This window comes from Electrophorus electricus, chromosome 12, assembly GCF_041902795.1.
Source record: "Electrophorus electricus isolate QZ-2024a chromosome 12, ASM4190279v1, whole genome shotgun sequence".
Lineage (NCBI taxonomy): Eukaryota > Metazoa > Chordata > Actinopteri > Gymnotiformes > Gymnotidae > Electrophorus > Electrophorus electricus.
The window spans coordinates 6,478,375-6,492,500 of NC_137508.1; the positions used below are offsets into that span (position 1 = coordinate 6,478,375).

The 14,126-nt window shown below is 44.7% G+C and overlaps 1 protein-coding gene and 1 long non-coding RNA gene across 4 annotated transcripts in view; one reads left to right on the plus strand and one right to left on the minus strand.

Annotated features, from left to right (window-relative positions):
- The first annotated feature begins 468 nt into the window (after window positions 1–468).
- On the plus strand, window positions 469–9,998 carry LOC113585455 (uncharacterized). Its single transcript, XR_003411511.3, has 2 exons — window positions 469–955; window positions 9,285–9,998. It is a non-coding gene; the product is annotated as an uncharacterized LOC113585455 (long non-coding RNA).
- The window catches only part of ogfrl1 (opioid growth factor receptor-like 1), a 12,748-nt gene continuing 7,905 nt past the window's right edge, over window positions 9,284–14,126 (minus strand). The window contains exons 7-9 of one of the 3 annotated variants that reach the window (XR_014126551.1): window positions 11,209–12,277; window positions 10,277–10,403; window positions 9,284–9,325 (exon numbers count right to left, since the gene is read on the minus strand). The gene's annotated coding sequence lies outside the window, so the exon portion shown is untranslated. Of the gene's footprint in view, window positions 9,326–10,276; window positions 10,404–11,208; window positions 12,278–13,210 lie in introns of those variants that run through there. The other 2 variants (XR_014126549.1, XM_035531876.2) reach the window with 2 other exon arrangements.

Consider the following 14,126-nt stretch of genomic DNA (forward strand, 5'->3'; position numbering starts at 1 on the left):
TCAAAATATAACAGTAGTTATGAGGGCAGACTTGTTCTTCATAAAAGCACAGGACTCATTTCTAAAGTCATGACATGTTTTCCTTGGCGTGCCCTTTAAAATGTAGCTCTGGCACCATGCTCAAGGGCAATTTTGTGTTTACAAAAAGAAAGTTAAAATAGTCTGTTTTTAAAATAACTTAAAAATACACTTCTCAAAATTGGCTTGTCTTCTCTCTACGAAGCCAGAGTAACATAGATTTATACATTCTTCTACGTGAATACACTATTTGTTTTTTGTTTTTTTGTTTGTTTGTTTGTTTTTTACATAAATCAACAATTTAATTGGAAAAGCATTTGACCGGGAAACAGGTAGGTCAGCGGGCCGGGGAGGGCCGCTGAGTCAAGCCCATAACGCGATGAGAGCGGCATGCAAAGCCATTGGTCAGCGCTCAGCAGCGATGACAGAAAAGGGGCCGGCCACAACCCTGAAGTCTGCATAGAAAAAGTCGAGACTGACAGATTGCCCAGAGCGGATGACAGCTTCTGTGCAGTCGGACGAGGAAGGAGTCAAGAAGCCCCCACCCTTTGAGCTGCAGTTTTACAAAGCTCTGGAAATTCTTAGCGTGGCGTAATTACGCACTTGCAATAGCTGACGGGTTCGTCCTAGCTAGATTTAGGGTAGCGCTTGCCTTGAGTTCGACTACCCCGAACTTACGGTCAAAAAGCAAGAATAACGTAAGTTGAAGTGTTTTAGTATGGCCATTAAAAGTTGGAGACAAAGAAGTGTAGGAGGGTCGGTTGGATAGAGAATGGCATAATTTCTTGACATTCAAAGCGACCACACAAGCCGCAGTGCCGACCTGGTAATGTTGTAGTGTCAACATCAAAGAAGTCACTGCTGCGTTCAAGAGACTTTGCAAAGTTAACCCGACAGCGGTGTGCCGATGAACGCTGCCCAACGCTATTAACTTTTGGTGAGTTTGAAAATGAAATGTTGCTGGGTGTACTTCGCTATTTTATCCCTTGTCTATATTTGCGGGAAAAGTGCCTTCGATAAAGTTTTCAAGTCTGCGCAGTGGTGTCCAGGAAATGACACCGTTGTATGGAACTGCTTTGCGTTTTCGTTTCATTTAGCCTACAAATTAGGCTACATCTACTTGCTTACTTGATGAGGAGTTGGGGTTATTTGTTTACTGAAAGGCAAATATGTATATACGAGGACCCACGGGTGCATTATACTGATATGCTCTTTAGGAAATGTAGAACCAGAAACTTCGCTATATTTCCAAATTTCCTAAGGGTTAAGAATTCTTTTTTTTTTTTGTGGGTTGTGCTATTACTGCGCATTTGAACGTAAACGGAAGTCAATGTGTAGGCCTACAGATGTTCTACAGTTGCAAGACAAGCATCGTTGTCTTTCCCTGTATGTGCGATTTTCTTCTCAGCGACCTTTTCTCTTTCAGCCTTGCCTTAGTCTAATGAACGAATAAAGCAACACATTCCCAGTACAGTTAATTTTGCTGATCTTGGGCAGTCTATACGATGGCAATAATAATAATAATAATAATAATAATAATAATAATAATAATAATAATAAATTTGATTCTGAAGCCTAGGCTGCTTTTTGTCTATGCAATGTTGAAAAAAAAAGAAGCTGACTGCATATAATTTGTTATTGTAACTAAGTCAAGTAGCGAACACCCTCTTGTGTATGGAAGGCTGGCTTCATGGGAGTGTTCCCATGGAAATAGGCACACTTCCTGTCTCGGGTCAGGAATTAAGTGGAGTCTAACTATTCAGAAGTGCTTACTCTATTTTCTGTTTAATTATTTTAGTCAGTCCTAGTGGGATAGAGCTCCATTAACACCCTAATCAGGAGTGAATGCATAAATTTGGGGTATTTTGCTGGGGTACCTGAAGAAACTTTCTACTGAGGCAAAAGTAGAAAATAGCCCGTTACTTTCAGCAATTTTAACAGGGACATTGGACTCCAAAATGAAACATTTTGGCTTAATTACCAGTTATCTTTGTCCTCAAATGCTATAATGAGAAGGACAAACATGCAACAGTGTCTCTGACCTCTAAGCGTTAGCTATTTCTGTTAATAAGTGTACTAGTGATACAGATGACTTGTTACATTACTGTGCATTTCGTGCTTGGAATCTGGCCTCTGTGTTTAAGCAGAGACCAAGACCACAAGAGTGTGACCTCTCACAAAGTCATAATGCCCTACCTCATCTGATCTTTTCTTCTCATCTGTCGCCTGTAGATTCTTGGAAAAAAAAGACCGAGGAGGAGACAACAAAGTGTGTGAGTGTGTGAGTGTGTGAGTGTGTGAGTGTGTGTGTGTGTGTGTGTGTGTGTGTGTGTGTGTGTGTGTGTGTATGTGTGTGAGCGTTGCCATTAGTGCTGTTATACATTCACTTACCTAGTGGTTAGTTAGCACTTCGCCAAAGCTAGAGATTAAACTTTGTTCGCTGTCACAAAACAGCTATCCCATAATAAGTAAAACTAGAATGAGCATAGATGTCAATACATTACAGATGCTAATAATATGGACCTTTTCTTAATACCTTTTGTGCCTGCAAACATTTGGACCCACTGGACATCTGTTGTCATAATAAATGTGGCTTCAGCCCAAAAGTGCAATTTAAGGAAGAATGCTTTGATGAGTGGGCCCTTGATCTGGGTGAGACACAGAGTGGCACACTAACTGTAATGGTACTGGGAGGAAGCACTGGGAGACCATAGGTGCCCATCCATCAGGGCTGGCAAACTCGGAAGTATTTATGACCCTTCGCTTTCACATCATGGTCCTTTTGATATGTCCATCTGTTTCACATTGGTAAGATCAGAAGAACAGAAATGGAAAATGCACAAACGGAGCCTGAACTCGAGCTCCAGGCCAGAGGGTGTCGAACTACTCCGCAGCAAGAGCTAGTTCTCTGTAACCTTGTTGTGACTTTGCTGCCCTCGAGGCATACGATGTGTAGATGGCTCTCAGTATTCACCCACTGCGTCACACTTCCCGCTGCCTGCTTTCCCAAGCACATTGTGGTGTGAAGGCCACTGTACGATGGTAAAGTGATGACCCTGTCTAAAGGTCAAGAGTACTGATCAGGTCAATCATTGCTGGACACAGGGCCAGCAAAAAGAAGGGCAGAAGAAGAGTATGGTGAGATGGCACCGGAAGAGTAGCGGGTGGAAAGAGAGGCAAACGCCTTTAGTGAGATCCCTGCTAGATTCCTCTTTGGTTGCACTTATTAATATGGGATCTAACAGCTGACGCCACTTACATTAGTGTCAGTTAACTATGAGACTTGAATGGGGCCCAACAGAGAAAGAGGGCACTGGAGGGAGCAGTGGGTGTCTAAACTCAGATCCTCTCTCTCTCTCTCTCTCTCTCTCTCTCTCTCTCTCTCTCTCTCTCTCTCTCTCTCTCTCTCTCTCTCCTTTTACCCCTCCCCCTCTGCCTTACTGTGTGCTATATGGTTGCCAAGTGCTAAGAATCCATGGAATGTGGGATTGCAGTGTCCTGATAAAGTTTGCTTTGTTTCCGCCATGACCTGAACACTGGGGGAGATCTAGGACCCTGGGAGTTCCACTGAAGCACAGCACCCAAATGTGTATGTGTGCATGCACTGTAACACACACACATCGTCCCTGCCACACACCACAACTAGCAAGCCACAATTAATGTGTGTCCCATTGATTTGACTCCATACACAGGAGATTGTTTACTGAACTCCACACAGCAACTCTACTGTATATAATACACTAGAAAAAAGAAATGAAATGGAAGTGTAGAAACATGCTGTCCTTCACTGCAGTCATATAGACTTGAAACGAACTTGTTTGTTGGCACACTGCATTGCCAAAGATTGCTGGATTATGCCTATATTTTTCCACGGCCTAACATTTTTGTTTCAGTCTCCCAATTATCAATGACCAGAATTTGTAGGTAGCGGTGGAGGCTTCAGCCTGTTGAGAGAGCCACAGTGTGACCAGCTTATATCTGACTGTTCCCTCCTCTACAGGACTTTGAGAGTATTCCATAATGATGGATCTCTGGCAAAGAATACACTAGGAGAACATGAGCCACAAGCACACACTGGCCACATATCTCACATTACCGTGCTAAAACACACATAAAGCTCCACTGCAGGGAAAGAGAGAGAGAGAGAGAGAGAGAGAGAGAGAGAGAGAGAGAGAGAGAGAGAGAGAGAGAGAGAGAGAGAGAGAGAGAGAGAAGACAAAATGAAGGCAGGAGATGGCATGAGTATGGGGCTGAGCTGTCCTCCCTCTTGACCTTATGGGAGTCTCATTAGCATCGGCGGACTGAGTCCAGTGTGCTTGGTGTAGGGAGGACGTAAAAAAAACACAAGCTCAGCTCTCAAGAGCACAAGGGCTATAACAGGCCCGTTTAGAGGGTAAACAAGGAGATAGCCACTTTGTAATTGTGATGCAGAATGGGAGTGGGCACAAAACAGGTTCTGTGCGTGCGTGCGTGCGTGCGTGCGTGCGAAGGAAAGGCCTCTGGTCTGCAGAGACACAGTGCGTGTGATGCTTCATCAGTTACCCTCTGTGGGAGTGTCATGGCAAAACAAACGGCTTCCACTGACTCTCCTCTTGTGTTTTTAATGTAAATATGGCATTTCTGCGTCCCATGGCAACCAGCCCTCATGGCATCAGACGGAAAAACAGCATCACGTATGCCGGTGCGGTAAACTCAGCGAGAAACTCGACTTTCTGACACCACCTAACTCGCTCACAAGCTACACACACCAGCTGCCCTTGCTGCTTCGCACTTGCTTACACTTGTAATAAACGTCGTTGGGCTGTCAGGTAAGCACACACCTTCCCCTGTGTTTAGAGTTGCGGTACATATCCGGCTGGCCCTAAGGAGCGCGGGGAGCCATGTGCCGGGGCCGGGTGGAGATGATGGCAGGAGATGCCAGGAGCTGCTGGCAGTACGGGCTACTGTAAACATCCTTGACTGGAAGCTGGTTCCTAAGATGGAGCTTTCAGTCGGATGTTTGCAGCAGCCAACTGCCATTACCCCTGCTCAGAAACCGCAATGAAGAGCGAAGGAGAATGTCACGCAGGACACAAAACAGTCCTCTGGTCCATCTTATGTAAGGATAGATCAGCAGCTTTCTTGACTTGGAGGTGTAATAAAAGTATTACATCTACTCTGTGTTTGCAGTATAAATAATGCGAAGCCGTGATCTCCTCTCCCAGCAGACTGCTGGTGCAGAGCCCAGGAGCAGTGTGGGTAAGCTGGTAGCTACTTGATAACAGGCAGGTATTTCTTTGGGGCCTCTGTAAAACACAGAGTGTAGAGAGACCGAGAGAACGGCACACTGCAGAGGGCCCTGGGCAAGTCCTGAGTGCTGACTCAGGAGCCTGAAATTCCACCTCGGGGGAGGGACTGGGGGCTTGGCCATTTGTGCCAAATTAACACCTCCAATCATGTACAACACATTCCAGCCTGGCTCCTGTGGAGAGCCAAGGGCCAGATTACTGCTGCTGCCTCTGTGCCGCCTCTCCCTTCGCACCCTTTCAAAAGCCAGTAAACCAGAGGCCAGTACCACGGCCTCCCCACCGTCCCGCCTCCAGGATGTGGCCTCCCACAGGGGAGGCTGAAACTCACAGAAACATGACCCACCACTACGCAGTGCGAAAACTGCCAACCTTGTTCACAGAAAACATGGTTACAAAGAATAATATTTAAACTCCAGTTCACACTCTTTTGTGATTTTAATGCAGCTAGTTTCACTGTTTAGTTTTACATGTAATAAATACATTTTGTAAAAATAAATTAAACTTGAAAATTAGTTACAGATAAACATGGAAAACAGGCAGATAAACAAGATAAATATATTTTTTGCATTTTATGCATGTTAAGTATTTTACTTGATCAATTAATTTTTGAAAGATACATACTGACATATGGATGTTTATTGGTTGTAGGGTATATGAACCATTCAAGTTCCTCTTTTTCTTAATAGTATAATTCATTTAGTGATTCACACCTAGCATGTCTACATATTACATTCTCCATACTCATTCTTTACATTTCCAATTCAATGATTTTGGATTTATTCGTTATAGGTAAATTAGCCCCTTTTAGAATATTGGTAAAAGTTTCATCTATGTGATTAATATTTCATTGAGGAGCACCTAGTTTCAGCACTCTGGACAGCTCTCTCAGGGTATGACACTAGATGCCCAGTCTCAAGGGTGAAAACGAGTCCTCAGGGATGTTAGCTAATAGTTATCACTTCTTTACTCACTCACTCTCTCTCTCTCTCTCTCTCTCTTTCTGGGGACAGGATCCTTTTACTGCTTTCCTAGTTTCTTTTCATGTGTTCATGCACTTCAGCTACAAAGTCTTAACTGGCAGGAAAAAGGAAACTGCGATAAGGAGGAAAGGTATCAGCAGGAGAACTGTTGGAATATTTGTACAGTAAAACAAACACAGTAAAAGCAGACTAATGATAAGCATATCTGCATTCTTAAATGCCATAATTGAATGTAATGTGGTGCATGTTTACTATGGAAATTCTGGCCTAAGGGCAAGAAGCTGAGGGGCACATTTTAAGGTAACTTGTCATTAGCAAATCCTGGACATGTGAAGTGAATTTTCAGGTTGAACATGATGAAGTTGCTTGTTTGATTAATGCACTGTTGTAATGCACAGTAATGTACTATTGGCACACTTGCCATAGCTGTACCTTAGTCCTCCCTCTTCAGCCCTTTGCCTCAGTCAGTGCTTCTTTCTTAACTCTAATAAATTGGACTAGACTGTATTTTTTCAGCTTCAGGACAAATTTGATCCGCTTCATTTACCTTTAACCACTACAGTGCCTCTCTCTTTATGATCTCGGTCCCCTCTCACTGCCCACAGGCTAACTCCATGTCTCATTACTTTCCCCCATAACAGTCACTGCAGACAGAGACGGAGAGAGGGAGAGACTGCTCTTGTCCAATGAGAGGAAACAGACCTAAAGAATGTGAAAAGTTCCCATTCAGTTCGGTTCACAGGGTCTGGGAGTGGCTACATCCTCCAGGGAGGTTGGGGGGGGAGGATCCGGGGTAGAGAGCCATGCAGGCCAGTCAGATGACACAGATCTGTGTGAGCACCCAAAGCTTCTTCCCTCGCCCATCCCCTTTAGGTCTCTGAGCAGCTCCAGCACCTTTCTCCCCTTTGCTTACCTCAACAAACAAGCCTGCACAGCACAGGCCTCTCTCAGCGCCCCAGGAGCAGACCTCAGCAGTGGGCAGCAAGCTCAGGAATGTGCCACTATTAATAGAAGGATGCCGATTAGCTGAAGGACTAATGTCCAGTGTGAGCAGATTCCTGAAGGGCGCGGAAGTGACGCACTTTCATCCACTTCCACTTCCACTTCCTGCTTCATTTACTTTTGAGTTTCAAAAGACATAATCCAAGTTTCTGAGCTGCCTTAATGCCCCATTGAGATGTTTTAAGGAGAAAGATAAGGTTTGGCACTGATTTTAGAGCTCAGTATTTGTTGATGCTAGTGATGTCAGGGACCACACTTCCCCAACCTACACCTCATGTACTCTGAATAAACAATTTCTGCTTCTTTTTAAGGGACTGTTGTGGAGACTGTGAGTCTCCCTCGTGAAGAAGGCGGAGCCTTAGGGAGTGTAAACATCCTACACTCTCAGCTGGAGCCAAGTCAGACGCTGGGAGTGGGTTGTTTGCGCTCTCTGCCTCCCAGACGCCGCGGCCTCACCGTGGAGGCTTTAGCGAAGCATGCAGCAAAGTGGCTACTACTAGTAGCCCTCCGCATGATGCAGAAGGAGGCATCTGTTCCTAGAGTGTGCAGACCTGTGGTTCGGGGAGGGCGTGGGTCTGAGTATGGTTGGTTTGTAGGCCAGAGGAAGTGGAGCTCCATTGTGAGGAGCAGCACGGGGGTCTGGAGGTCTCAAGCAGGACTACAGGGCCTCTTTGAAGGTCTCTGACCCTGCAGGGCGGGATAGCTCCAAATGCCTCCAAGCACTCCCGCCCAGACTAAGCCGTTGTCACGGTGATTGAGTGGCCCAAGAGGAAATGGCTATTTATACTCTCCAGAGCACAGAGAGAGGCACCCTTCCGATGGGCAGCCTGCCGATCTTTTCCTTCAGTGAGATTTTCCTTCACTGGGATTAGGCCTTCCAAACGTATTCCACTGTTCACATTCTTTTACACAGAGATACTTCAGCTCCCATCTTACAATGGTATTTTTGGTATGGTTTTGGGATACCAGGCACTAGTTTCTGAAGCATACACAGACCCAGTGGCATAGGTTTCATTTCAACTTTGTGGTGGGTGACGGGACACTGCTCATAACCCCCAACCTAACACATGATATGAGTACTGTGAGCAGGAATTGTTGGGGGGACATCCTCCCCACTCCGCAAACTACGTCTATGCATAGAACCCATACTTGGACACAGTGGCCCCATACATAGACACACCGACAGTCAAACAACCTTTGACCTTTGAACGACATGCGATTGTACTGGGCTCACTTGCCCTGTCTACACTGGCTTATTGTGTGATCTTTGCTCTGCTGCCTATTGGCTTCCTCTCCCCTGTCTGTGACAGTCAGGATGCATGTCTGGCTATTTTCTAGTTCCCACCCTCTCCCACTGCAATTATCTCGGTCCACTTTTACTCAGTGACGTCTTTACTCCAGCTGCTCCCTCATTATCCACTAGGGGGCAGACTGTCTAATGAAGGCTGTATTTGAGAAACTATTTATAGCACATTCTTTGCAAAGTGCTTACTAATTATGTCCATTTATGTGTGTGGGTAGTACATAAGAACAGAACATAATATTATATATATATATATATATATATATATATATATATATATATATATATATATATATATATATATATATATATATATATATATATAAAACAAAAAACAAGTGGATTGATCAAGGTGCAGACAACAATTTGTTGCATAGCATTTTGTTTCATTTATATTTGTTTGCCAAACAACAACTTATTCCAAAAAAACCTAGATTTTTGGTTTAATTTAATCTGAAGTAAATCTGACCATTTTTCATTATCTGTATAGAAAACTTTTTCTTGAGCTCAAAAGAGGGCAGCAGAGCTCTGTTGAACGATAGAGCACCGACAAAACAGGCCACAAAGGCAAAACAGTCTGTCATAAATGACTAATCTCTGAACCTTGATGGAAGCAGTAATCTAGGTGAAACCAGTCAAAGGCGAGGTTGACGATGCAGCTGTGCTCGACTGATGTGTGCTTTTTTCTGACAGCAACGGCTGCCCTGGGTGTTGGTGAATATCATGTAGGGGACCTGGAAAGATGGAGTCAGGTTTACTCTGCAAGTTAGTGAGACAGAAGAGAGCAAAGCATGATGACATTACAGCAAGAGGAGCACTACAGTGAAATCGTTCATGTAAGACAAACTATGGGGAATTTTGAATGTGAAAACCCCATTTTAATACAGTAGAATTCTTCAAATGTTTATTACAAACTTCATTGGGTTTATCGTAGGTTTTTATACACATTCAACGAGATTCCAAATGTAATCTTTATTGTTGTTCCCTAAGAAATGCTTTATTTGGATATAGTCTTGACATGTCAAGTAAGGCATCCTAAAATTGTTTGAGTAGACCCAGCAAGCATGTGAACCTTGTCTTTGCTTTGAGATGCTCTTATAAGGATAAGGAAATATGTTTGGGATGTCTCCAGTGGGGTTGAACCCCTGACATTATGTTGGGAGATTCCCTAGATGTATGTACCACACATATGCATTACAGTATTTATTGTACAGTGCCCAGCATACCGTCATTTGCATATAATATTGTTTATATAGTATTCCAGGGACAATTTAGATTTTTTACATTATTAATAACAATGACCACAAATGAGGAGAAACACACCATTATATGAAGGTTGTATACCATGAGTAACACAGTGTTATTTATGTTTTTGTGCTAAATAAATAAAAGCAAACACTTCTGGAACCAACTTGTCATATCTTGTGTGGGAACTGTACTGCTTGCATGACAACTGTTCTGTAACTGCTCCTGTCATTGGTCAATAATGGTGTATTTATACTAGATGGTTTTAAAAAAAAAGCCCCAGCGGAAACTTCTGTTACTGTTGTGATGAGCTGAGTTTCGGGGAATATCCGTACTCTCGATAACAAGGGGAACCGAAACCAGTGTGGTGATGTGAGCGGCGTTGCAGTGTTGGCTGGCTTTGAGTAGCTACTGCAGGCAAGGACAGCATTAAGACGCACCCAAGGATGGAGTGCGGCCTGTCTGACCGAGGAGCACGCCGTGGTGGTGCACCAGCCGCATTCAGGGTGCAGGCCTGGGCTTCGAGTCTGCCGCCCTAATTCACCCCCATCTACTCCTTCACTGAGCCTGTAAATAGGCACAGCATGTGTCCACAGGAGCAGCACTAAAGGCACTCAGAGGAAACACCCATTCACATTTTGGAAACCAATGAAATTGTGGTACTAAATGTTAATGCGCAAATGTCTTAGTAAATAAGGCATTAGCCTTGAAATACAATATTAGCATTTGAGCCTATTTTCCAAACTGCCTAGAAATGTGTCTCTCACACACTCTCTCACACATACACACACACACACACACACCCTTCTTTGTGATTGCTTCTGCAGTGGAGCAGCTGTGTAATGGCTGGCCTGTGCAGTTACAGCTCTGATGGAGGCAGAAATGCTCTTTGACTGGAGACAGCCAAAGAGAGGGCAGCTCGGTGTTGTGTATTTGAGAGGGGAACTGGAGGCCTGGGCACTTCTCTATAACCTTACGAAGCCATTTATAAACTTCCCTTTCAGTTTGAGTTAACAGAAAAGACATGCTTGCCACTGCAGAATTAGTGATATAAAGAATATTTACAGAGGGGTTTTCTATTGTCCTGTCAATAATATCATTTAGCTGACACTTTTAACTGAAGCAACTTACAATTATGAGTGAATACAATTTGAGCAATTGAGGGTTAAGGGCCTTGCTCATGGGCCCACTAGTAGGGCTTGAACTGACAACCTGCTGAGTACTAGTCGAGTAACACTGAGCCACCACTGCATAGTTTATATGTATACGGAACATACTGTTTTAGACATTTTATATTTAATTAACCATCGGTTTCTTAAAGTAGTTATCAAACTAGTGGTCCTACACATGAATGCACTAGAATTGTGCTCACCTCGTTCCCTTGGCCTGAGTTAGTGGCCTGCTCCAAACTCCACCACTGAAAAATACGTATCAGACAGCAAGAGGCATATGGAGCACCGAGGGCCCAATGCATATAAAAACGTCCATCTTCCCTAAACACCCTCCTCTCTCTCTCTCTCTCTCTCTCTTGCTCTGCCCTGTGACTGGCATGCCTTAGCAGTCTTCTGAAGGGCAGTCGAGCGTTTGAAAGGCTGAGCGTGTCGCAGAGCGAGAGGGATGAAAGAAAGTAGGAAGAAATGGAGATCACTTCCCTCTCCTCTAGGAGGGTGGAAGTGATTGTCAGCGGGGTTTTGCTTGACTGGCAGACCCTGGGGGCCACCCTAGGGACTCCCTGCAGCCACACAAGCCCCCTGCTAGCCTGCGCGGCCCCAGCAGAACAGAGCATGGTGGCGGGTGATGCCCTTGAGCTGTGGAAAGGCACTGCTCAGGTCAGCCTTCACACTCTCCACATTTTATTTTGTCAGAGTGATGAACAGAGAACCATAGAGTATGAGCCAGGGCACAGCACTAGAAAAAGTGTTCATGCATGTGTTCATGCAACAAATTGTTATTTGTTATGGGCTTTTTTCCCCATTGCCGTCAGCCTCATGCTATCAACACTACGGCAGTCTGCTCAGGTTTTTAACTCAGTAACCGGCGTCACAGTGTCGATTTTATATTGCTTGTTGTTTTGATAGCATTGTGTCTGCTTCCCTGCCACTCGTGCTGTAATAGACAGTTATATCTGTGTGTAGCACCGTACACGCTGTTAACTGAGTGGCGTGCTGTGGTACGAAGCTCTGAAGCAGCTAATTGAAAGGGACTACGGAACAGTGGGAGGTACAAACACCCACATGTGAGCACACACACGGTTGCTGGGTGAGTCACAGGGGGTCAGGAGTATCTGAGACCATACACAAGGCTGCCACCTGGTTCCGCTCCTCGCCGTCAGCATGGCCGGCTGATGCTGCTCCCACTGTACGTTGCTGTTGAACACACTCCAGCACACCCAGCACACAGCTGGAGCACCAAGGCTTCCAGGGCTTCTTTCACTATGCTTCCTGCACAGAAAAAAATACATGCTCTCCTCAAATCTGTAAAAACATGTTTCGCACATCAGAGAGGTCAAATTCATGTACAATGCTGCGTTTATAAGCTGAGAATATGCACCCGCATGGTGACGTGTGTCTGTCTGTGTGTGTGTGTGTGTGTGTGTGAGCCGATCAGGGTGGTCCTCAGGCGTGCCCTGGGAGAGCTGAGACAGGTAGGTAGGTGTGTGTGTGTGTGTGTGTGTGTGTGTGTGTGTGTGAGACAGCAGTCTCCAGCTGCCTGACAGGTGAACCAATGCACACAGACACGGTGGGAGGATGACAGGTGACAGAAAACAACCAATCACATGCTGACAGGTTGACGGGCAGCGATAATGCTTGCACTGATACCAGCACGCTTTCTCTCGCCGGATACGGCTACCTGGTGGGAGCATATGGACACTGAGACCCAACAGTTTCTATCAGCACGGAAGCCATTTCTCATTGTGGTAATCCTCACAGCTCTGAGAGAGATTAGAATGCAGAAAAGTGTGACTTGTGTTGAAAACACACCACAGCATGCTTCAGCCGCCCTGCTGAGCACTAGGATGGAGATGACAGGGGGGCTTGTTTGTTGTTATTGTTGTTGTCGTCATCTACCTTTGTTTAATTCGAACACCAGATTTGTTAGGCAGTTTTGTTCCTGTACAAAGTTTTGCTGCCTGAGAACTAGTTCTCAAGCTTGCAGGAATACCTAGTTCTGAGTGTGTGTGTGTGTGTGTCATGTGAGATATCAGCACAGCTAGTGTGACCCTCCCTGTGACTGTTCTGTAGAGTTAACCTCACAGTGAACTTGCTGTCCTATTTTTAAGCATTCATAGTGTTAAATCATTAATGAATATAGTGAAGAATAAATAAGATCTTAAACTTTCAGAACTTCATTTACAACACTACGTAAAAACGATCGTCACACAACTATTCATTTCTTGTAAGAGCTGTTTTATTATAGCAGGTCACAATAAAAAAAAAAATCTCTCATCTTATTCTATATCAAACATTAGAAAACACATTTGTAGTGCCTGACATAAATAGAGAGACCACAGCTACCACACAACACACACACAACATACAAGAAACAGAAACGGTAAGATGTGTGTTGCGTTGAGATGGGCTTGTGCCCATTTATGCATGAGTCCTCTGAAAGCACACACGCACACACACTGCCGTGGGAGCGCAGGAAACAGATGGCTACGGTCTCTCCACTACCTGTGCGAGAGGACGCAGTACGCCCTATACCTGTACTTGTACCAATCATCAGCCAGGCATGCATTCAGACACCCTCCCATCCACAAGCATGCCTTACGAAACAACTTGCTGTGCATCCACTCGGGGACAAAACACACACACACAGGATTATCACATGGTTGTTTGGCTGAGTTATGGTTCTATGAGAAAACTCCCCTACCCAAATGTCACATGTCTAAGGAGTGCACTTTCTGGGAGGCTGGTGACCTCATATTCTCCTGATTGTCCTTTTCTAACAGCGCTGAGTTGGGCTGAGCAGCACGAGGCAATTTACTCACCGAGGCACTTGATACTGCAAAACTCTGCACAAACTGATTGAAGAGGTGCCATGCACACACACACACACACACACACACACACACACACACACACACACACACTCACACACACACACACATTTACATACAAACTTGGTAGTGCTAACTTCTGCAATACTTCTGTTCACACTATTCTTTAAAGTGATATGTTTCTACAAGGAACTGTGGAAGAGGAATGTGACAGATCTACTGGAGAGTCAGGCACAAGAGGTTCAGGGCAAACCTACCTGTGCCTGAACTACTCTCACAATGTCTCACAG